We start from the raw sequence: 21236 nt of genomic DNA, 5'->3' as shown, positions 1-21236 counted from the left end.
GAGACGGGCGGATCACGAGGTCAGGAGATCGAGACCATCCTGGCTAACACGGTGAAACCCCGTCTCTACTAAGAAATACAAAAAACTAGCCGGGCGAGGTGGCGGGCGCCTGTAGTCCCAGCTACTTGGGAGGCTGAGGCCGGAGAATGGCTTGAACCCGGGAGGCGGAGCTTGCAGTGAGCTGAGATCCGGCCACTGCACTCCAGCCTGGGCGACAGAGTGAGACTCCGTCTCAAAAAAAAAAAAAAAAAAAAAAAAAAAAAAAAGAATTTGGCTGCCGCTGCTGAGAAGCGGCTCGCGTGGGGCCGGGTGAGACTGCGCTGGGTTCCCACCGCCTTCGGGTTCTCTTTGGTTCATTCACTGTTATGGGGATAAAATAGAAGAAAAGAAGACATTTTTTCTCCGGAGGTATAGAGACCCGAGAGGCCACTTGTATTTTCTGAACCTTAGTGGTGAACTCGTGGTATATTTAAAATGTACATTCAAGGCCGGGAGCGGTGGCTCACGCCTGTAATCCCAGCACTTTGGAAGGCCAAGGCGGGCGGATCACGAGGTCAGGAGTTCGAGGCCAGCCTGGCCAATATGGTGAAACCCCGTCTCTACTAAAAATACAAAAATTAGCTGGGCGTGGTGGTGCGCGCCTGTAGTCCCAGCTGCTCGGGAGGCTGAGGCAGAAGAATGGCTTGAACCCAGGAGGTGGAGGTTGCAGTGAGCCGAGATTGCGCCACTGCACTCCAGCCTCGGCGACAGAGTGAGACTCTGTCTCAAAAAAAAAAAAAAAAAAAAAAGAAAAGAAAAGAAAAAAAAAGAGAGCGATCTTGGAGACTTTATTTTGGTTCTCATCATTGATGGACCCTGGAGGGGACCTTGCCTGACAGCCCTGCATTGGCAGGGGCTTTCCCAATCCTTCTCAGTTCCTTCCCAGTGCCTGGTCCAGACCCTGGAAGGTATGTCTTTGTCAACTCTGGGTTTAAAGGGAGCCTTCCTGATTCCCTCCATTCAGACCACGGAGGGAACATTTTGTGGACCCTGTGCTTATGGGGTGGGGGTGGAGGCGTAATCAGGTCAGACTCAGCTGGTTCTCAGGTTTTGTGAGGGTGCTTATGCTGAGTACTCTTGAAGGGTCACCTGGGTCACCTGGCTAAGGGCAGTGCAATTATGGGGGGGAGCTTTGTTCTAACGGGACAGTCTCTAGCCAACCACCTTCAGGAACCCTTTTGGCTTGCGTGTTTAAAAACTACATGGGAAGTTCAAAGGCATGCTAGCTTTTTTGGGATGCTAGCTGGCTACATATTATACCCCGTTTTGTGCACATTTTAAAACTGATGGGCAAATAGCATCAAGGAAAATTCAGAGCTCAAATGGTCAGCCTGCAATTACAGAGTTAACATGTAGCGTCTTCTACGTTCTCTATTTTATTTTTCTACCTGCTTTGAGTCTGTTGACTTTTCTACTGGTGTTGAGATAAAACTCTTTACAGTGTTACTAATTCGAGGTTACCTGGATATTTTTTCTATGTAGTTCAGCCAGGTTCTAGCTAAAATGTGAGCATTAAAAATTTAACCCTAAACTCATTGTCTTTGTGTGTGTGTGTGTGTGTGTGTGTGTGTGTGTGTGTATGGGTATGGGGTCTTGCTATGTTGCCCAGGCTGGTTTTGAACTTCTGGGCTCAAGCAGTCCTCCTGCCTCAGCCTCCCAAAGTGCTGGGATTACAGGCATGAGCCACCATGCCTGGCCCCATTTAAAACTTAAAAAAATAAATTAAAAATAAAAAAAGAAGAAGATAGGTTTTAAAAATCAAACTGCCAGCCGGGTGCGGTGGCTCACGCCTGTAATCCCAGCACTTTGGGAGGCCGAGGCAGGCAGATCACGAGGTCAGGAGATAGAGACCATCCTGGCTAACACAGGGAAACCCCGTCTCTACTAAAAATACAAAAAAAAAATTAGCTGGGCGTGGTGGTGGGCACTTGTAGTCCCAGCTACTTGGGAGGCTGAGGCAGGAGAATGGCGTGAACCCAGGAGGCGGAGCTTGCAGTGAGCTGAGATTACACCACTGCACTGCAGCCTGGGCGACAGAGCGAGACTCCGTCTCAAAAAAAAAAAAAAAAAAAAAATCAAACTGCCATGGAAACTACCCAAAAATTTGGTTCACAGCCTCCATTAGATTACCTATTGGGGGCTGGGCACAGTGGCTCACGCCTGTAATTCCAGCACTTTGGGAGGCCGAGGCGGGTAGATCAGGAGGTCAGGAGATCAAGACCATCCTGGCTAACACGGTGAAACCCTCTCTCTTCTAAAAATACAAAAAAAATTAGGGCATGGTGGCGGGCACCTGTAGTCCGAGCTACTTGGGAGGCTGAGGTAGGAGAATGGCGTGAACCCAGGAGGCGGAGCTTGCAGTGAGCTGAGCTCGCGCCCCTGCACTCCAGCCTGGGCGACAGCGCGAGACTCCGTCTCAAAAAAAAAAAAAAAAAAAAACGAAAATTAGCCAGACGTGGTGGCAGGCACTTGTAATCCCAGCTACTTGGGAGGCTGAGGCAAGAGAGAATCACTTGAACTTGGGAGGCAGAGGTTGCAGTGAGCCGAGATTGCCCCACTGCGCTCTAGCCTTGGCAACAGAATGAGACTCCGTCTCAAAAAAAAAAAAAAAAAAAGATTACCTATTGGGACAAATAAAGTTGAGCCATGTAAACAAGTTCCAGTTTTGTCAAAAATAATTTGGACCTAACCATCTTTTATAAACTAGTGTCTCTGTAGTACTAATCCCATGACTAGAGTTCTAAGGTAAAACCTGTAAGACCTTTTTTTTTTTTTTCCACTCTGTCTACCAGGCTGGAGTGCAGTGGTGCAATCTCTGCTCACTGCAACCTCCGCCTCCCAGGTTCAAGTGATTCTCATGCCTCAGCTTCCTGAGTAGCTAGGATTAAAAGTGTTTGCCATCACGCCTGGCTCATTTTTGTATTTTTAGTAGAGGTAGGGTTTTGCCATGTTGGCCAGGCCGGTATTGAACTCCTGACCTCAAGTGATCCCCCCACCTCGGCCTCCCGAAGTGTTAGGATTACAGGCATGAACTACCACGACCGGCCTAAGGCTATAAGAGTTTTATTTATGTGTATATATGTGTTTAGATGTGTTTACGTATGTTATATATCATGTCTACATGGTACCAAAGTGACTTATAAATAAATACCCATAAATTAAGCCCAAATATGTTTTTCAAGTTCATGTGACTTAAGTAAATCTTTTTTTTTTTTTTTTTGAGGCGGGCTCTTGCTCTGTCATCCAGGCTAGAGTGCAGTGGTGCAATCTCGGCTCACTGCAACCTCTGCCTCCTGGGTTCAAGCGATTCTCCTGCCTCGGCCTCCTGAGTAACTGGGATTACAGGCGCGTGCCACCAGGCCCAGCTAATTTTTGTTTTTTCAGTAGAGACGGGATTTCACTATGTTGGCCAGGCTGGTCTCAAACTGACCTCAAGTGATCCACCTGCCTCAGCGTCCCAAAGTGCTGGGATTACAGGCATGAGCCACAGCGCCTGGACTGACTTAAGTAAATCTTTAATAAATAAACTGTTTTTTTAAATTATTGGTAAAATAAAAATGTCTTCAAAATTGTCAACATACATTTTTGCCTTGGTTTACTGGTCAAAGTTTTACCTGTGTCTCTGCTAGATATTTTAAGGGTGTCAGGGTTTGGCCTAAAGATTATAAAACTATAAACCCAGCCAAAACCAAAATGACCTTTGTTTGTGTGATTGTTTTGATAAATATGACTAATTTAATATAACTAGTTTAACAGAAAACAGCTAAATCTTCCGAGTTATCAACGAAATAGCTATGTATTTAAGACTGTTAGGTGAACATCTGATAGTCACAGGCTGTAAAAATAATTAACAAAAAAACATTTCAAATAATGACTACCTTTGTCTAATATTCAGTTCTCATAACTAGTCTAAGTAAATGTTAAAAATAAATAAATATAGGCTAGGCGCAGTAGCTGACGCCTGTAATCCCAGCACTTTGGGAGGCTGAGATGGGCAGATCACCTGAGGTTGGGACATCGAGACCAGCCTGACCAACATGGAGAAACCCCGTCTCTACTAAAAACACAAAAATTAGCCAGGCGTGGTGGCACATGCCTGTAATCCCAGCTACTCAGGAGGCTGAGGCAGGAGAATCGCTTGAACCTGGGAGGTGGAGGTTGCAGTGAGCTGAGATTGTGCCATTGCACTCCAGCCTGGGCAACAAGAGCGAAACTCCATCTCAAAACAAAACAAAGCAAAATGAAAACAAAAATAAATAAATATAAGATAAATGCTTATAAATACAATTGTCATGTAATTTAAAATCTTAAAATTATGTTAAATAAATACTCATTAAATGTCTGGGTCATTTTCAATTTAAAAAATATATTACAGGGCCAGGCTAGGTGTCTCACGCCTGTAATCCCAGCACTTTGGGAGGCAGAGGCAGGCAAGTAGCCTGATCTCAGGAGTTTGAGACCACCCTGGGCAAAATGGTGAAACTCCATCTCTACTAAAATACGAAAAATTAGCCAGATGTGGTGGCGCACGCCTGTAGTCCCAGCTACTTGGGAGGCTGTGGTGCTTGAGCCCGAGAGGTGGATGTTGCAGTGAGCTGAGATTGCGCCACTGCACTCCAGCCTGCTTGGGCTACAGAGTGAGACTCCATCTCAAAAAAAAACAAAAAAAACAAAAAAAAAACGAAAGTTACAAAAGCATGTTTATAATTATACAGTGGTTCTCGTCTATAAAATACTAATATGTCACAAGCAATTCAAGATTTCTTTGGCCGGGCGCGGTGGCTCAAGCCTGTAATCCCAGCACTTTGGGAGGCCGAGATGGGTGGATCACGAGGTCAGGAGATCGAGACCATCCTGGCTAACACGGTGAAACCCCGTCTCTACTAAAAAATACAAAAAAAAAACTAGCCGGGCGAGGTGGCGGGCGCCTGTAGTCCCAGCTACTCGGGAGGCTGAGGCAGGAGAATGGCGGGAACCCGGGAGGCGGAGCTTGCAGTGAGCTGAGATCCGGCCACTGCACTCCAGCTTGGGCGACAGAGCGAGACTCTGTCTCAAAAAAAAAAAAAAAAAGATTTCTTTGCATACTCATTTGAGAATGTGAAAAAATGTATTTTTTAAATTTTTATTTTAATTTTTATTTTATTTTATTTTATTTTATTTTTTTTGAGACGGAGTCTCGCTCTGTCGCCCAGGCTGGAGTGCAGTGGCCGGATCTCAGCTCACTGCAAGCTCCGCCTCCCGGGTTCACGCCATTCTCCTGCCTCAGCCTCCCGAGTAACTGGGACTACAGGCGCCCGCCACCTCGCCCGGCTAGTTTTTTGTATTTTTTAGTAGAGACGGGGTTTCACCGTGTTAGCCAGGATAGTCTCGATCTCCTGACCTCGTGATCCACCCGTCTCGGCCTCCCAAAGTGCTGGGATTACAGGCTTGAGCCACCGCGCCCGGCCTTAATTTTTAAAAAGGATTTTTTACTTCCTAGGTTTTCACTAAAATTTAAGGTTACTAAAAATAAAACGTCTTGTTAATATATAATTCTATATATAAAATGTGCCAAAATGAGATGATTTTAATTTTAAAAATTATAAAAAAGACAAAGTTTTTTGTTTGTTTGTTTGAGACAGTCTCACTCTGTCACCTAAGCTAGAGTACAATGGTACAATCATAGCTCACTGTGGCTTCATGTTCTTTATTTAAAAATGATTTTGTCAGCCAGGCATGGTGGCTCACGCCTGTAATCCCAGCACTTTGGGAGGCCGAGGCGGGCGGATCACGAGGTCACAAGATCAAGACCATCCTGGCTAACACGGTGAAACCCCGTCTCTACTAAAAATGCAAAAATTAGCCAGGTGTGGTGGCGGGCGCCTGTAGTCCCAGGCACTTGGGAAGCTGAGGCAGGAGAATGGCATGAACCCAGGAGGCGGAGCTTGCAGTGAGCCGATATCCAGCCGCTGCACTCCAGCCTGGGCGACAGAGCCAGACGCCGTCTCAAAAAACAAGAAATGCTGACTTTGGACAAGGTCTGATTCCTTTTGTATGTGAAATGGATAAAATTATACTCAAATAATAAAAAATGCCTGTAGTGTTTTTTAGGCATCTAGCACAGTGCTGGGCACAAAGTAAGAACTCAAGAAATAGTGTTGGAGTAGATATTGAGTAGAAAGTTCTTTTAAGAGGGAGTATGTATAGAACCATTGTTTCTTGGGTTCTTAGTGAATTGCAAATCAAAAGATACCATTTTTGTTTGTATAATCAAATTGCACCGTGGAATCAAGCGAAGTTGTGGAAAGGCCAAGATAGAGGAAGGATCTGAGCTTCAAGGGATGTGAGAACAGAAATGTCATTCTTCCTGGAATGTACTCTTCTTACTAGGAAGCATTCACCACTCCCAACGTTCCAAGAGCGGTTTCTGCAAACAGGGAAGGAAGGGTGCATCAGAGGTGAATGTGTGAACATTTACTTGGATGAGTTTAGAGAAATATAACATGATGTGCCCAGGCTGTGCAATGCAGTGAGGTGACCAGGAGCTGGGCAGGCAGGTGCATGGCCTTGCAGCTGTGAAGCTTTAAACAAGTCCCTTCACTTTTCTGAGCTTCCATTTCCCCATAGCGTATTATAAGGATCACGAGACAGAAGTGGAGCAAAATACTTTGGAAACCATAAAGTACTGGAAAAATCAAGGTGTGCAGATTGTTACTAGGGTTTTAATCATGAAGAATGCAGCCTCTAGACCTGTGTAATCCAATAGGGTCACCACCAGCCACTTGTGACTATTTATTTATTTATTTATTTTGAGACAGAGTCTCCCTCTGTCCCCCAGGCTGGAGTGCGGTGGTGCAGTCTTGGCTCACTGCAACCTCCACCTCCTGGGTTCAAGCAATCTTCCTGCCTCAGCCTCCCAAGTAGCTGGTATTACCAGCATGCACCTCCAAGCCCGGCTAATTTTTGTATTTTTAGTAGAGATGGGATTTCACCATGTTGGCCAGGCTGGTCCCAAACTCCTGACCTCAAACAGTCTGCCACCTCGGCCTCCCAAAGTGCTGGGATTACAGACATGAGCTACCATGCTCAGCCAATTAGTGACTTTTTTCCTTTAAGTTCTGGGATGCATGTGCAGAACGTGCAGGTTTGTTACATAGGCACACGTGTGCTATGGTGGTTTGCTGGACCTGTCAACCCATCATCTGGGTTTTAAGCCCTGCATGCGTTAGGTATTTGTCCTAATGTGCTCCCTCTTCTTGCCGGTTTGTGATGTTCCCCTCCCTGTGTCCATGTGTTCTCATTGTTCAACTCCCACTTATGAGTGAAAACGTGTGGTGTTTGGTTTTCTGTTCCTGTGTTAGTTTGCTGAGAATGATGGCTTCTAGCTTCATCCATGTCCCTGCAAAGAACATGAACTCATTCTTTTTTATGGCTACAGATTATTTAAACTTAAAATAATGTCAAGCCAGGAGCAGTGGCTCGTACCTGTAATGTTAGCACTTTGGGAGGCCAAGGTGGGAGGATTGCTTGAGCTAAGGAGTTTGAGACCAGCCTGGGCAACATGGTGAGACCTCATCTCTATTTTTTTTATTATTAATTTCAAATAATTAAGTTCCTCAGTCACAAAAGCCACATTTCAGTGAAAGAGTGAGGTAATTCACATAAAGCAACTGGTACCTAGTGAATACTCAAGATTCCTTGGGTGCAGGGTTCTACTGACTTCCAGAAGTCCATGCTTGTTAATTGTTTATTCAAATAATTTTTATCCTTACTGATGAGGGACCAGCTCCCTCAACTGCTTCGCAGGTGGAGAGGGTGCCAGCCTAATTGATAAGTGGGGCAGAGTGTGTCCACAAGGTGGCAGCACAACTGCTGAAGAGTTCACCAATGGTAGGGCTGTGTGCGGTGGCTCATGCCTTTAATCCTAGCGCTTTGGGAGGCTGAAGTGGAAGGGTTGCCTGAGTCCAGAAGTTGGAGATCAGCCTGGACAACATAATGAGACCTTCACCTCTAAAACATTTTAAAATTAGCAAATAAAAAAATTAGCTGGGGCTGGGCGCAGTGGCTCACGCCTGTAATCCCAACACTTTGGGAGGCCAAGGCGGGCAGATCATAAGGTCAGGAGTTCGAAACCAGCCTGGCCAATATGGTGAAACCTTGTCACTACTAAAATACAAAAATTAGCTGGGTGTGGTGGCAGGCGCCTGTAGTCCCAGCTCCTTGGGAGGCTGAGACAGGAAAATCGCTTGAAGCCGGGAAGCAGAGTTGCAGTGAGTTGACATTGTGCCACTGCACTCCACCCTGAGCAACAGAGCGAGACTCTGTCTCAAAAAAAAAAAAAAAAAAAGACCGGGCACGGTGGCTCACGCCTGTAATCCCAGCACTTTCGGAGGCCGAGGCGGGCGGATCACAAGGTCAGGAGATCGAGACCACGGTGAAACCCCGTCTCTACTAAAAATACAAAAAAAATTAGCCGGGCACGGTGGCAGGCGCCTGTAGTCCCAGCTACTCAGGAGGCTGAGGCAGGAGAATGGCGTGAACCCGGGAGGCGGAGCTTGCAGTGAGCCGAGATCGCGCCACTGCACTCCAGCCTGGGCGACAGCGCGAGACTCCATCTCAAAAAAAAAAAAAAAAAAAAAAAAATTATTAGCTGGGTATGGTGGGACACGCTTGTAGTCCCATCTATTCAAGAGGCTAAAGTGGGAAGATGGCTTGAGTCTGGGAGGTAGAGGCTGCAGTTAGCTGTGATCACACCACTAGACTCCAGCCTGGGTAACAGAGTGAGACCCTGTCTAAAAAAAAAAAAAATCACCAGGGGTGACCAAGGAAGACATCCCAGTGGAGGGAAGTGCTGTGGCAGGTGCACTAACTGAGGTATTTGGAAGATTTGGGGCAGAGGATGAACAATGCTTACAAAGACAAGAGAGTTGGTTGGTTATTGCCAAGTTGTGTGAATGCCTTACAGAGGGATAATGAGAGACCAGGGATTGTTAGCAAGCAGTTAGTGGCTAATTGTGAAAGCTGGAGGGCCTCTATGTTATCTACAAAGTAGACTTTTTATTTCCTGCAGTGGAAAAGCAGATATAGCTGAGCAGCAGACTGAGGGTTAACTATTAGAAGAGCAGAGATCCTGAGGTCTGGAGTTTGAGACCAGTCTGACCAACACGGTGAAACCCCATCTCTACTAAAAATACAAAATTATCTGGGCGTGGTGGCACATGCCTGTAATCCCAGCTATTCGGGAGGCTGAGGCAGGAGAATCACTTGAACCTGGGAGGTGGAGGTTGTGGTGAGCCGAGATTATACCATTGCACTTCACCCTGGGCAACAAGAGCGAAATGTCTTTTAAAAAAAAAAGAGCGGAGATCCAGTGATCTTTGAATGCTCAGCCAAGGCAGGTCTGTTATGCAGAGGTCAGACTACCTGCAGCATAGATAACCCCTAATCAAGATGCTTACCTAACTTAGGTGAGATGTTGTGAGACATTGACCAACTGCTTGAGTTTACCAAAATAACTTGCTATAGCTATTTTCTGTAGGGTGGATGCAGAGATCCACCACACCATGGCTGTCTGAGAAATGTCTTCTGTTTGTGAGTCACTATTAAATGTTACCTTTTGAGAAACTAGATTTGTCAGCTTTTATTCCTTCAGTCTCTCAGCTCCTTCAGCCTTCGGGGTAGGTTTGCATATAGCTGCTCACTGCAGAACAGTCTTATATAACAAATATAAGAACTTATATAAGAACTCTTGGCCAGGCGCAGTGGCTCATGCCTACAATCCCAACACTTTGGGAAGCTGAGGTGTGAGCATTGCTTGAACCCAGGAGTTTGAGACCAGCCTGGGCAAAAAAACAAGGTCCTATCTGTTTTTTTTTTTTTTTTTTTTTTTTGAGACGGAGTCTCGCTGTGTCGCTCAGGCTGGAGTGCAGTGGCCGGATCTCAGCTCACTGCAAGCTCCGCCTCCCGGGTTTTTACGCCATTCTCCTGCCTCAGCCTCCCGAGTAGCCGGGACTACAGGCGCCCGCCACCTCACCCGGCTAGTTTTTCGTATTTTTTAGTAGAGACGGGGTTTCACCGTGTTAGCCAGGATGGTCTCGAACTCCTGACCTCGTGATCCGCCCGTCTCGGCCTCCCAAAGTGCTGGGATTACAGGCTTGAGCCACCGCGCCCGGCCCCTATCTCTATTAAATATAAAAATAAGACCAGGTGTGATGGCTCACACCTATAATCCTAGCACTTTGGGAGGCCGAGGCGGGTGGATCACCTGAGGTCAGGAGTTTGAGACCAGCCTGGTCAACATGGAGAAACTCCATCTCTACCAAAAATACAAAAATTAGTTGGTTGTGGTGGTGGGTGCCTATAATCCCAGATACTCGGGAGGCTGAGGCAGGAGAATCACTTGAACACGGGAGGCAGAAGTTGCAGTGAGCCAAGATCACACCGCTGCACTCTAGCCTGGGTGACAGAATGAGACGCTGTCTCAAAAAAAATAAAAAAAAATAAAAAATAAAAATAACAAAAAGGCCAGGCACACTGGCCCACGTTTGGAGGCCAAGGTGAAAGGATCGCTTGAGTCCAGGAGTTTGATACCAGCCTGGGCAACATAGCAAGGCCCCGATCTCAATCAATCAATCAATCAATCAATATTTTAAAAAGAATTCAAAACACAATGATAAGAACATAACCCAATTAAAAAAATTGGCAAAAAAGACCAGGCGTGGTAGCTCAAGCCTGTAACCTTAGCACTTTGGGAGGCCGAGGCAGGTGGATCACCTGAGGTCAAGAGTTCGAGATCACCTGGCCAGCACGGTGAAACCCCATCTCTACTAAAAATACAAAAAAAAATTAGCTAGGTATGGTAGCACACACCTGTAACCCCAGCTACTCGGGAGGCTGAGGCAGGAGAATTGCTTGCACCTGGTGGAGGTTACAGTGAGCCAAGATCGTGCCACTGCACTCCAGCCTGGGTGACAGAGGGAGACTCCTTTAAAAAAAAAAAAGGCAAAAAATTTGAAGACTCTTTTCAGATGGCAAATAAGTACCTGAAAATATGCCCAATGTCATTAGTCTTGTAAATGGCTAAAATTGAAAAGACTGACCATATTCTGTGTTGATGAGAATGGAGATCAATCGGAATGTTCATACACTGGTGCTGGAAATATGAAGTTGTTTTACCACTTTGGAAACTAGTTTGGCAGTTTCTCTCTTTCTTTCTTTCTTTTTTTTTTTTTTTTTTGAAATGGAGTCTCACTCTGTCACCCAGGCTGGAGTGCAGTGGCATGATCTCGGTTCCCCACAACTTCCGCCTCCCGGGTTCAAGCAATTCTCCTGTCTCAACCGCCTGAGTATCTGGGACTACAGGTGCCCATCACCACGGCCGGCTAATTTTCTGTATTTTTAGTAGAGACAGGGTTTCACCATGTTGACCAGGCTGGTCTCGAACTCCTGCCCTCAGGGTGATCTGCCTGTCTCAGCTTCCCAAAGTGCTGGGATTACAGGTGTGAGCAACCGCACCTGGCTGACAGTTTCTTTGAAGTTAAACGTACAACTAACATATGACCCAATTACTCTGTTCTTAGTTGTTTACCAAAATAAATGACAACATATGTCCATACAAAGACTTGTACATGCATGTTCTTGGCAGTCTTATGTGTAATAGCCAAAAACTGGAAATAACTCAAATGACCATTAGTAGGTGAATGGATAAACATTGTGATCTATATATACAGTGGAATACTAGTCAACAATAAAATTGAACAAACTATTGATACATAGGACAATGTGGATGAATCTCAAAACAGTTATGAAGAAAGAAGCCATACAATGTCAGTATGTACTGAGCAATCACATTTATATAAAACTAGAAAAGGTAAACTAATCTGGCCGGGTGCAGTGGCTCATGCCTGTAATCCCAGCACTTTGGGAGGCCAAGGCGGGTGGATCATGAGGTCAGGAGTTCGAGACCAGCCTGGCTAATATGGGGAAACCCTGTCTCTACTAAAAATACAAAAATTAGTTGGGCATGGTGGCGCACGCCTGTAATCCCAGCTACTCGGGAGGCTGAGGCAGGAGAATCACTTGAACCCAGGAAGTGGAGATGGCAGTGAGCCGAGATTGCGCTGCTGCACTCCAGCTTGGGCAACAGAGTGAGACTCCGTCTCCAAAAAAAAAAAAAAAAGAGAATATAAACTAATCTACAGTGACAGGAAGCAGATCAATGGTTGCCTAGCAATGGGGAGATCTGGGGTGAGAGGAAGGTCTTATGAAGCAGCAGGAGTAAGCTTTTCAAGGTGGTGGAATGTTCCTAATTTTGATTGTGGTAATGTTTTGTGTACAATTGTCAAGACTTATTGAATTTTACACTTAGATATGTACAGCTTATTGTACATTAATTTTAAAAGGTTTTTAAAAATCAGTGTTACATCTAGGAGCGGGAGAGAGGGAAGAATGACAGAGATTCATGACACTGCTAAAGTGCTAAAGGGTACAGAGGTGGTGATCTCTATATCTCTGTTTAATTCATCGGTCTGGTCTCTGCAGAAGCTGAATTGATTCTGGAGAATGTCTGTAGACTACTATGGACCGAACCATAATAGCCTGAACACAGTGACTTTACCAGAAATGGTATCACTGGTGGAGCGGATTTATAAGGCCTCAGGTATATGGTATGGTGTCATTGATTTAGTGAGTGCCTTCTTTTCCATTCCAATCAGAGAAGAGGATCAGAAACAGTTTCATTCTCATGGTATTGACAACAATATATGTTTATTTTTTGAGACAGAGTCTTGCTCTATCCCCTAGGCTGGAGTGCAGTGGCCCGATCTTGGCTCACTACAACCTCCACCTCCTGGGTTCAAGCAATTCTCATGCCTCAGCCTCCTGAGTAGCTGGGATTACAGGCACCCACCACTACGTCCAGCTAATTTTTGTATTTTTAGCAGAGATGGGGTTTCACCATGTTGGCCAGCCTGGTCTGGAACTCCTGACCTCAGGTGATCTGCAAGCCTTGGCCTCCCAAGGTGCTGGGATTACAGGCATGAGCCACTGTGCCCAGCTCCCAGTCATCTTCTTTTTGTAGAGTCAGAACAGCATTACTTTCTTGGCACCAATGTGTGGCAATATGCACTGAGTATTGCCAACCTGGGACACTCACCTGAGACTTGGTGTTCAGAGTCTTTATTGGGACTCCATCACATAGGCAGGATTGACTGCTTATGTGGTTGATATCAATATCCAGCCCTCAGGTGGTCATGCTGATACCAGGTGAACCAGAGTCTCCACCCTAAATCACACTTACTATCTAGCTGACCCAAGACCTCCAGGCAAACATAGACACTCCTATCAGGCATGATATTCCAAGGACTTGGAGATTACTTCCTAGAAGCTGAGAGCAAAATACAGACCTCTCTTTGGTCACAATTAAATGTTTTACTACATAGATACTTTCTAATCTCAGCTGAGTGTAAATAGTACTGTTACGAACATCTGTGCTTATTGTATTTATTTCTTTTGTCTGTTTGATCTATTGGTTACTAAAAAAGGTGAGCTAAAATTTCCCACTTTGGTGGTGGATTTGTAAATTCTCCTTGTAGTTTTCTTAACGTTCAACTTATATTTTGTGGCCATCTTATTTGGCTTAAAATGGTTAAATCTTAGTGAATTGAATATTTTATCAATACATAGTAACCTGCTGTTCCAGTCGCAGTTATTGCATCTCAAAATATAGTAGCTTAAAATGAGAACAGTTTTATTATCTTATGGTTTCTGTGGGTTAAAAATCGGTGATGGGCAGCTGGGTGCAGTGGCTCATGCCTGTAATCCCAGCACTTTGGGAGGCCAAAGCGGACGGATCACGAGGTCAGGAGCTCGAGACCATCCTGGCTAACACGGCGAAACCACGTCTCTACTAAAACTACAAAAAATTAGCCAGGCGTGGTGGTGGGCGCCTGTAGTCCCAGCTACTCGGGAGGCTAAGGCAGGAGAATGGGGTGAACCCGGGAGGCGGAGCTTGCAGTGAGCCAAGATGGCGCCACTGCACCCCAGCCTGGGTGACAGAGCGAGAGTCCGTTTCAAAAAAAAAAAAAAAGTGGGGATGGGCTCAGTTAAATGGTTCTGTGTTGACATCTTTTATGCAATAAAAACTGGAATAGTAGGGGCGTGGAAAAGCTGGGAGCTGGCTGGAGCGCTCTCTCTCCCTCTCTTCAGGTAATCTCAGGGTTTATCCCTATGGATTACCTTTGTGGATGTTTGGTCTTCTTCACAGTGTAGCCGCCTCAAGGCAGTTGTACTGCTTACATGACAGCTCAGTACTCCAGCTCAAGTGTTCCAGTGAGCAAGGTGGAAGTTGCATTTTCTTTTCTGACCTGGAGTTATGTATCATCACTTCTGCATTCTGCTACTGACAAGGATGTCACAAACCTGTCTAGATTCAAAGGGAGGGGAATTAGACTCATCTCTTCATGATGAATGACAAAATTATAGAAAACCATGTGGAACAGCTGGTATTGTTACAGACAGCTTTGAAAATACAATCTGACACATCCTCTTTATCTCTCTTAATGTTTGTTGCCAATGATTATTTGATCTAATTTTTTTTTTTTTTAAGATGGCGTCTCAGTCCATTGTCCAGGCTTGAGTGCAATGGCGCAATCTCAGCTCACAGCAGCGTTCACCTCCCGGGTTCCAGCAATTCTCCTGCCTCAGCCCCCTGAGTAGCTGGGATTACAGATGTGTGCCACCATGCCTGGCCCATTTTTGTATTTTTAATACAGACAGGGTTTCACCATGTTGGCCAGGCTGGTCTCGAACTCTTGCCCTCAAGTGATCTGCCTGCCTCAGCCTCCCAAAGTGCTTGGATTACAGGTGTGAGCCACTGCGCCCGGCCTCATTCATGTCTTTTTATGGCTTAATGGCTCACTTATTTTTATCACTGTTTTTATATATACAATATTTCATTGTATAGATGTACCACAATTTGTTTATGCATTCATTGAAGGACACCTCAGCTGCTTCCAGTTTTTAGCAGTTATGAATAAAGTGGTTATGATCTTTTTTTTTTTTTTTTAGACAGAATCTCGCTCTGTTGCCCAGGCTGGAGTGCAGTGGCACAATCTCAGCTCACTACAACCTCTGCCTCCCGGGTTCAAGTGATTCTCGTGCTTCAGCCTCCCAAGTAGCTGGGATTACAGGCACACACCACCACACCCCGCAAATTTTTGTATTTTTAGTAGAGACGGGGTTTCACCATGTTGGTCAGGTTGGTCTTGATCTCCTGACCTTGTGGTCCACCCACCTCAGCCTCCCAAAGTGCTGGGATTACAGGCATGAACCACCACACCTGGCCCCCTCTTCTCTTTTCTTTTCTTTCCTTTTCTTTTCTTTTTCTTCTTTTCTTTTCTTTTCTTTTTTTTTTTTTTCTGATATGGTTTGTTTGGCTCTGTGTCCCCACCCAAGTCTCATCTTGAATTGTAATTTCTACTTGTTGAGGGAGAGACCTGGTGGGAGGTGACTGGATCATGGAGGTGGTTCCCCCATGCTGGTCTCGTGATAGAGAGGGAGTTCTCACAAGACCTGGTGGTTTTAAGTGTGGCACTTCCTCAGTCTTTCTCTCTCCTGCCACCTTGTGAAGAAGGTGCTTGCTTCTCCTTTGCCTTCTGCCATGATTGCAAGTTTTCTGAGGCCTCCCCAGCCATGCACAACTGTGAGTCAATTAAACCTCTTTCCTTTATAAATTACCGAATTGCAGGTATTTATTTATAGCAGTGTGAAAACTAACTAATACACTTCCTTTATTTTTTGAGATGGAATGCCACCCGCCTCGGCCTCCCAAAGTGCTGGGATTACAGGTGTGAACCACTGTCTCCCTCCCCTTCCCTCCCCTCCCCTTTCCTTCCCTTCTCTTTTGATAAAGATAGGGTCTCACTATGTTGCCCAGGCTGGTCTCAAACTCCTGGCCTCAAGTGATCCTGCTGCTTTGGCCTCCCAAAGTGCTGGAGGTTACTGCACCCAGTCACTGCATCCAGACAATTATTTCTTTCATGGACCATGCCTTAGGTGTTGTATCTAAAAATTCATCACCTCTTCTTGAAGTTTTATAGTTTTGTGTTTCATAGTTAGGTCTATTTTGAGTTAATTTTTTGTAAAAGGTATATGTCTAGGTTGATTTGTTTGTTTTGCATATAGACATCCAATTGTTCCTGCACCATTTGATGAAATGTCTTACTATTACACTAATAATGTCTTACTATTTGTCTTACCTTGAAAGTAATTTTGTGTGTGTGTGTGTGTGTGTGTGTGTCTGTGAAGGAGTCTCGCTCTGTTGTCCAGGCTGGAGTGCAGTGGTGCAATCTTGGCTCACTGCAACCTCCATCTCCTGGGTTCAAGCAATTCTCCAGCCTCAGCCTCCCAAGTAGCTGGGACTACAGGAGCCTGCCACCATGCCCAGCTAATTTTTTATTTTTAGTAGAGACCAGGTTTTGCCATGTTGGTCTCAAACTGCTGACCTCAGGTGATCCGCCCACCTCGGCCTCCCAAAGTGCTGGGATTACAGGCATGAGCCACCGTGCCGAGCCCCTTGAAAGTAATTTTAAACTCGCAGGCCCCCTAAAAGGGTCTTGGAGACTACCAGTCATCCAGTGACCACAGTTGGGAACCAATGCTCTAGTTGATGGGATTTTAAAAATGATTTTCTTTATCTTTGCTTTCTCTTTCTCCTTCTCCTCTTCCTCCTTTCTTTCTTTCTTTCTTTCTGTTTTTTTTTTTTTTTTTTTCTCTGAGACAGGGGTTTGCTCTGTCACCCAGGCTGGAATGCAATGGCATGATCTTGGCTCACTGCAACCTCCGGCCCCCAGGTTCAAGCGATTCTCTCACCTCAACCTCCCAAGTAGCTGGGATCACAGGCACGTGCCACAACGCCTGGCTAATTTTTGTATTTTTAGTAGAGATAGGATTTCACCATGTTGGTCAGGCTGGTCTCTAACTCCTGACCTCAGGTGATCCACCCGCCTCGGGTGCCCAAAGTGCTGGAATTACAGGCATGAGCCACCGCGCCTGGCCTTAAAATGTGATTTTAATAAGGCCGGGCGTGGTGGCTCACGCCTGTAATCCCAGCACTTTGGGAGGCTGAGACGGGTGGATCACGAGGTCAGGAAATCATGACCATCCTAGCTAACAGGATGAAAGCCCATCTCTACTAAAAAATAGAAAAAATTAGCCAGGCTTGGTGGCGGGCACCTGTAGTCCCAGCTACTCAGGAACCTGAGGCAGGAGAATGGCGTGAACCCGGGAGGCAGAGCTTGCAGTGAGCCGAGATCATACGACTGCACTCTGGCCTGGGCAACAGAGCGAGACTCTGTCTCAAAAATATATATATATGTGTATATATATATGAATATATGATTTTAATATATATACATTTATGTGTGTGTGTGTGTTAGCCAGGATGGTCTCGATCTCCTGACCTCATGATCCGCCCATCTCGGCCTCCCAAAGTGCTGGGATTACAGGCTTGAGCCACTGCACCCAGCCGTATATATACATTTTTAATCACTAAAATAGATATTTCATATAGAACCAGAATTGTGTATTTGTTATATCCATTCTTCTCATGCCATCTTTATGCATTCAATTTTATTTTTCTCTTTTGGGTTAATTATTAGGCTAGTCCTTGCCAAGTCAGCCTAAAACCACCAGAAACAAACCCAGTTGACCTATTCCAATGAGGGAAACCACCAAGTAAAGGAACTGCAGTGATCCGGCTGAACACGAGGAAAGGCTATTAAAGAATTGAGGGGAAGGGTGGAGTCCGGTGAAGTGTAAAGCAAGCAGTGTTTTGAGGTAAGCAGGCTCAAAGTATCACAGGGCGCTGTATGAAGGGTCAGCTTCAGGTCTGGATGGCAAAGTGGACTTAGAGTCTTGTTTCCTTGGAAACTACAAAGTTAAGAGAAATGTGGAATGCTGAGTCCAGAAACACCGTATCTGAGACTGCTTCGTCTGTGTCAAAATGACATAGCTCTTCCAGGCAACAGTGGGATGTTCTATTCTTACTAATGGGATATCAAACAGCAAATTTCTGATCGCTTGTGATTTTAGGGGGAAAAATATAAATATCAGTAAAAAAGTAGTAGTCAAAGAACACAGGTATTAGGACACTTTACAGCTGTAGCATGCATGGCCTTGATAGAAATGTTTCCTGTTGGCTAGGCGTGCTGGCTCATGCCTGTAATCCTAGCACTTTGGGAGGCTAAGGCAGGCAGATCACTTGAGGTCAGGAGTCTGAGACCAGCCTGGCCAACAAGGTGAAATCCTGTCTCTACTAAAAATACAAAAGTTAGCTGGGGGTGGTGGCGAGAGCCTGTGATCTCAGCTACTCGAGACATTGAGGCAGGAGAATCGCTTGAACCTGGGAAGAGGAGGTTGCAGTGAGCCGAGATCGTGCCATTGCACTACAGCCTGGGCAACAGGAATGAGACCCTGTCTCAAAAAAAAAAAAAAGAAAAAGAAAAAAAAAAAGAGACAGAAAAAAAAATGTTTCCTGTTGATGTTGCAGCTGGCTTTAGAGGTCTGTGTTATCCTAGTCTAGTGGGAGCGCAGGCAGACTTTTACTTTCTCGTTCCAAGCTAGTTTTCACCACGAATAGAAATCTTGATCTGGCCAGGTACAGTGGTTCATGCCTGTAATCCCAGCTCTTTGGGAGGCTGAAACAGGAGGATCGCTTGAGCCCAGGAGTTCAAAAATAAAAAAATAGAAATCCTGATGCAAATGATGTAATCATTTTTGTTTTTCACATTCCCTGACCACATGACCTAAAATAGCACTACCCCTGACCAGTCACTCTATTTCTTTTTTAAATTTTGCTTTATTTTATTTTTAGGACAGGGTCTCCTTCTGTTGCCGAGACTGGAGTGCAGTGGTCTGATCTCAGCTCACTGCAACCTCAGCCTCCCGGGCTCAAATGATCCTCCCACTTGTAGCCTCCCAAGTAGCTGAGACTTACAGGCACACATCACCATCCCTGGTGATTTTTTTTTTTTTTTTTTTTTGTAGAATCAGGGTCTCACCATCTTGCCCAGACTGGTCTCAAACTCGTGGGCTCAAGCAATCCCCTGCCTTGGCTTCCCAAAGTGCTAGGATTACAGGCATGAGCCACCGTCACTCTGTTTCTAACATGTATGGGAAATGTGCTGTCCTCCTATTCCTACTCCCCCCACCCTCTGGCACTGAGTCCAGGTAGGCAGGCAGGGGGGTGTCTCTCTCCTTTACTTCGACACCCTCACAACCTTGGGGATCAGAAGTGACTCTCTGGAAAGATGCTGCTGCTTCTCACCAGAGGCTGACGATACGAAGGCCACCTCCATGGCCACCTCCTCCAGGCTGCCCTCCTGGAAATAGCAGGAATCATAATTGTTGTTACTGGAAACAGGCGGAGGGTTGGGGGAGCCAAGGCAGTCCCACCCAGGACCAAGGTGGCTCTATTGCACACACTTCGCCATGGCTCCCCTGAAGGTCCAAACGTGGGGTTCTGCAGAAGCTGGGCTCCCCACTGACCTCCCCTCTTCCTCAGGACCTCCAAGGGTGCTCCTGCTAGTGGCCACATCTAGCCTTTCTGACTGGACAACCTATCTTTTAAAATTTTCAGGTACTTCCGTAAACAGATGCACGTTGCTGTATTTATTTATGTCAAGAGCTTGGTTTGTGATAAGTCAAGCTCAAAAACAGATTGTCATAAAAGAGTGAACCTTGGCAATTTGCCATAAAATAATTACAATACAGATTGTACATGCAAATGATTAGAGATATTTTAAGGTCATAGTGTCTTCACAAATTGAGCTGAAAGGGAACTGTTAGAATGATCTTGCCTAACCCTCTCATCTCACATAGGAAGAACTATTTTAAACTCAGAGAGGTTAAGTGACCTGGCCAAGGTCACACAGCCACCACTAGTTAACTCATATACATTGATGCTCCTATGGGACTGGGCAGATGAGGAATCTTTTGTTCTCTTTCCTGTCTGCAGGGATTTTTTTTGACGTTACTTTCCTAGTTCTGGCAAGTACCCCTGCTTCTGGTAGTTTTGTGTCTCAATTGATTCAATCTCATTCTTTTTTTTTTTTTTTTTTTTTTTTTTTTGAGACAGAGTCTCGCTCTGTCGCCCAGGCTGGAGTGCAGTGGCGCGATCTCGGCTCACTGCAAGCTCCGCCTCCCGGGTTCACGCCATTCTCCTGCCTCAGCCTCCCGAGTAGCTGGGACTACAGGCGCCCACAACCGCGCCCGGCTAATTTTTTGTATTTTTAGTAGAGATGGGGTTTCACCGTGGTCTCGATCTCCTGACCTTGTGATCCGCCCGCCTCGGCCTCCCAAAGTGCTGGGATTACAGGCGTGAGCCACCGCGCCCGGCCCATTCTTTATTTTATTTTATTTTTGACACAGGGTCTCACTTTGTCACCCAAGCTGGAGTGCAGTGGTATGATCTTAGCTCACTGCAGCCACCACCTCCTGGGTTCAAGCAATTCTTCTGCCTCAGCCCCCCAAGTAGCTGGGATTACAGGCATCCGCCACCACGCCCTGTTAATTTTTTTTTTTTTTTTTGTAGAGACAGTGTTTCCCCATGTTGCCCGGGCTAATCTCAAACTCCTGGGCTCAAGTGATCTGCCTGCCTCAGCCTCTCAAAGTGCTAGGATTACAGGCGTGAGCCACTGTGCCCAGCCTTAATCCTATTCTTTAACTTGTTTTGTTTTGTTCTCTCCAGGAGGCTCCCAGCTCTTTCAGATTGGTTGAGAAAAGTGGCCTGGCTGGTCTGGGGCCAGCGGCACCCCTCCCTCCCCCAAACTGCCCAACTCCCCCACCCCTGCAATCCCCTCCTCCACCACCAAGGGGGGTGGTGCTGAAAAACAACTGACTCCAGCAGTGCTGCTCACGTGACCACTGCAGCTGCAGCTCCCGTTCTGCTCCTTGTCCTGGGCTAGGTGGGCACTACCAGGGGCTCCTTCTGTAAGGAGTACTAGGTAGGCACCCGGTCCTGCCGATCCACCACTGGAACAGCTAAGGGGACAGCAGACAGGCACGGTCGGACAGACTTGGCAGATCAGACGTCAGGCCCTCTGTGCTAGTCCCGGGCTCTTTAAGCAGGAACGTGGATGGCCTCAAGATGGCTCACATGGTCCCACTCACCCTCCTCCTCCCTTTGTTCCCTGCCTCCAGGAGGGCTGCTCTGCCCTTCC

General features: G+C 46.0%; 1 protein-coding gene and 1 long non-coding RNA gene across 2 annotated transcripts in view; one reads left to right on the top strand and one right to left on the bottom strand.

Annotated features, from left to right (window-relative positions):
• Positions 1-265: 265 nt before the first annotated feature.
• LOC135965449 (uncharacterized) lies at positions 266-21184 on the bottom strand. Its single transcript, XR_012418842.1, has 2 exons — positions 20916-21184; positions 266-360 (listed from the first exon to the last, which is right to left on the bottom strand). It is a non-coding gene; the product is annotated as an uncharacterized lncRNA (long non-coding RNA).
• The window catches only part of TCN2 (transcobalamin 2), a 42352-nt gene continuing 21381 nt past the window's right edge, over positions 266-21236 (top strand). Inside the window, exon 1 of the mRNA XM_065522272.1 lies at positions 266-947. The gene's annotated coding sequence lies outside the window, so the exon portion shown is untranslated. The remainder of the gene's footprint in view (positions 948-21236) is intronic.

This window comes from Macaca fascicularis, chromosome 10 (assembly GCF_037993035.2).
Source record: "Macaca fascicularis isolate 582-1 chromosome 10, T2T-MFA8v1.1".
Lineage (NCBI taxonomy): Eukaryota > Metazoa > Chordata > Mammalia > Primates > Cercopithecidae > Macaca > Macaca fascicularis.
The sequence above is the reverse complement of the archived record's forward strand: the minus strand, read 5'-3'. Positions and strand labels throughout refer to the sequence as shown.